This window comes from Notothenia rossii (assembly GCF_949606895.1).
Source record: "Notothenia rossii genome assembly, chromosome: 5".
NCBI classification, from domain to species: Eukaryota; Metazoa; Chordata; class Actinopteri; order Perciformes; family Nototheniidae; genus Notothenia; species Notothenia rossii.
In genome coordinates this window covers 60,814,287-60,817,912 of record NC_136903.1, presented here as the reverse complement: position 1 = coordinate 60,817,912, position 3,626 = coordinate 60,814,287, and the positions used below count along the sequence as shown (strand labels likewise).

Sequence of the window (3,626 nt, the reverse complement as noted above, 5' to 3'; positions counted from 1 at the left end):
CTGTGTATTTAGTTGAAAGCCCAGTGGCGATCTGCTCATCTCTCATCGACATAATATGCTACAAAGGGGCGGACTGGCCATCTGTGTGTTGAACTTTCCTGTCGGCTCCCAGACCGTAGTCGAGGAGGGCAGAAGCAACAAGCTTCAGGTTCAATAACCCACTTTAGAGAGAGGCGAGCTCTTCTTGGGAGGCCGTTGCATTTATTTAGCTGTTCTTCTGTTTCACAAAATACATCACAGACCTCTGTTTTTCTGCTTCCTCGTTTCACTTCCAGAAACATACACACGTTCTCTCCATAGGTTCTCTCACTGTCGCTCTACCATCCACAAACACACATGCACAAGCCACACCCCTCTCTCTCTCTCTCTTAAAGGGACAGCGATCTCATCTCACTCTGCATGACCCTAATATCATAGCATGTGTGCTCTGGAGAATCACAGAACGGACGATCGTCCTTATTATTATGCCGTTTAAACCAATTATTTAAATGTGTTTGTTAAATTCGGCATCATGTGAGTTGCGCTGACAGGTCCACACACTGCTTCCCCGCTGCGAGGCTCCCCCCCCTCCTGCTGATAGTTGACGAGCGTCAAGCTCCTCAACCCCCCGTTGATAATACTCGTTGGCACGCTGATAACAATTATTTTTTTAAATGGCACTTCATCTCAAAAAGGTTGCCGACCCCTGCTATAGATACTACCCCAGTTCCTCACGAGTCTAAAAAACAACTCACGTCAACGCATGTAAGCAACGTGGGCGCCAACGTGAGCGCTCAAGTGACCAAAATATTTGACGGCGCTGATTGGCTGAAATTATGTTTCGGCGGCACAGTTTACTATTGAGACTTTTGCAACGTGCTGGTTGCTGCTGTTTGGCTCGGGGGCAGCGCCCCGTAATGATACACTAATGCCAAGGGCAAGGCCAGGCAGGAAACATGTGACTTATCAGTAACTTTAGACATCGTAACACAATTTTAAACAAGATTTTATTGTAGATTATACATTTTACTGATACCAATTGTATGATATTTACCTTGTTCATTAAAAATTAAAAATATAAAATATATATATTTTTGAAATATATATTTTTTTAAATATATGTTTTTTAATTTAATATTTTCTTAAATATTTTTTTTGTATGTGGGAAGAGGTGGGGCGGCGCCCCTAGCGCCCCTATGGGCCGGCCGACACTGCTCACACCAATAGCTCAATATGATCATAACACGATTGCTTTCATATCAGAGATCAGATGAGGTGGAGCTGCCTCCAGCAATAGAGGATGAGGCAGAGAGAAGCAGCAGCAGCACAGGGTTGCAGCAGGTATGTTATATGCTGCAGTCGGGAAGGGAATACAGTTTGAATTAAAGTAATAAAGTACAGTGTAACACTGTACTTTATTACTTTTTAATGTACAAATACTTTGTTACTGTACGATATCAATAACAATAATCCACAGCTCCTCTCTCTGCTCCAGAGGATACATTTTTTTTGGGATACCCGAGCAGCACCCTGCCAAGGCAGTAAACCTATGGGAAACACTGCTTATATTTCAACAGTTTTACGACAAACTGACTTTTTTGACATGGAAATTATTTTTTAAGATTGACAAACATCATATGTGTAATTCATCGCACAATTCAAACGGGATCAAAAGATACGTTTTCTCTCTCCATTGACTTCAATGTATTAATTTTCCGAAATAAGGTCCCATGATGCGGAAGTAAGTGGGCGTGACTTCGCCACTCTATGGGATTTCTCCATAGGATTTTGGAAAATAGCTCGTAATAAGATCTGTGGAAAACTAACCTGTTTGATAAATGCACGTTTTGTTCAGCCGGATAATCTCCACATATCTACCTACTTTTATAATTTTCGAATCATAAATCTAATGGCCAGAAGCAAAATGCTAACGTTATGCAATAAACGAACTACAGACGAGTACAGCAGGGTCGCACGACTTCAACGTCACGCCAACTTTACGCCACTCTTACAGTGTGCGAAAAAGTACACGTCCCACCGTCCGGGACGTGTTATTTACAATATCGGACAAGTAGATCTTTCAATTGACTTGTCCGGCGGACAAGTGACGTTTTTCGCCCGGATTTATTGTTATATTATTGATAGATTCAGTTTACAAAAGGCAGAACTCATTCGCAAATTGGACGTGTCCGCCATTGTTCGTTTAGAAATGTTAGTTTCGGTTCTGTTTGTCGATTCCTAATGAAATGCATCTCGCCGCTTTCTGTACAGGGGCGGGGCGGGAAGTGTAGCACAGTGGCAGGGTTGGGAAGCAAAACTCGGTTCCGAGTAGGAACAAATAACAATTGTCCGTTCCCGGGATTGATAAGAGTTGTGAGGACAGGAGGCGAAGCCGAGCCCCGCGGACCGCAGCTCCCTGTCTCTGCTCCGGATCAGCTGATCGCTGCATGGTGCAGCTCAGCGTCTCTCTCTCTCTCTCTCTCTCTTTCTACACACAGCGGATTCACTGCCCGTTTAACAGCCTCATCTTTGTCAAACTTTCTTATGTTCTTTCTCTAACACGTAATGAAGGTTATTAGGACTTTTAGCTCCTTTGTTGTTAATATTGACCGCCGTTTCCTTTATGAAGTGAAGCAGCCAACCTGTGTCCTCGCGCTGTAATCATATCCCCGGACCCCCATACTCGGAGGAGCACAGGGATGTCAGTATTGTTTATAAGGCAGGGTATAGAAATTATTGAAATTAAAATACTATCCATTTACTTTTACAAACAGTGAACAGCTGGGCAGCTGCAGCATGTGTATTGCAGGACATGTGTAAGCGTCTTTGAGTTTTAGAAAAGCGCTAGGCCTATAGGCTATAAATATAATGTATTATTATTATTATTATTAGGCCTATGTGTTGGACATGTGTGGTTGGACTCTGTCTCACAGGCAGGTTGCAGCATGTGTGTTGCAGGACATGTGTTGGACACACAGATTGTGTGGTTGGACTCTGTCTCACAGGCAGGTTGCAGTGTAACATCAGAGGAGACTGGGCCAATTGTACATTCTTAAACTGCACCACTTAGAACTAACAAAACAATGCAGAGATTATGTTTATATAATTGTATTCAATAACCGTAATAAATTAAACAGTATGAACTGATTTGTAAATAGGAATACAGATTTGACTTAATGTTTTCATAAATATATTTTTCTCCCAGTTTGTCATGGGACTTATTTTTACCCTCTCAAAGAACCGGAATCGAGAACCGAAAATAACTGGAATCGAAAAGCAGAACCGGAATCGTTAAAATCTAAACGATACCCAGCCCTATGTGTGATGCAGTAAAATCTTACCGCTCACGTGAGTGAGCGGTGTCGTAAAAACCGTGGGAAAATGTGAAATACGATGGCGAAGAAGAAGATTCCAGTGGCCCCAATTTGTGTCCATTCTGGACAAGTGAAAATGTATTCGGACAAGTAAATTGCCAAACTCACTTGTCCATGGACAAGTACTCTCTAAAAACTTTTTCTCACACTGCTCTAAGGTAAGCTGTTAAATTGAAATAAATAAATATATCTGAAATAAATGGCAATAAATTGACAGTGAGCAAATAACTAATTACCTTTTAGAAGTACACCAAAATATAACTGCTAACAATG

The 3,626-nt window shown here is 41.8% G+C and overlaps 1 long non-coding RNA gene across 1 annotated transcript; it reads left to right on the top strand.

The window, feature by feature from the left end:
* Window positions 1–629: 629 nt before the first annotated feature.
* On the top strand, window positions 630–3,242 carry LOC307039983. Its single transcript, XR_013808389.1, has 2 exons — window positions 630–2,916; window positions 2,989–3,242. It is a non-coding gene; the product is annotated as an uncharacterized lncRNA (long non-coding RNA).
* Window positions 3,243–3,626: the final 384 nt, after the last annotated feature.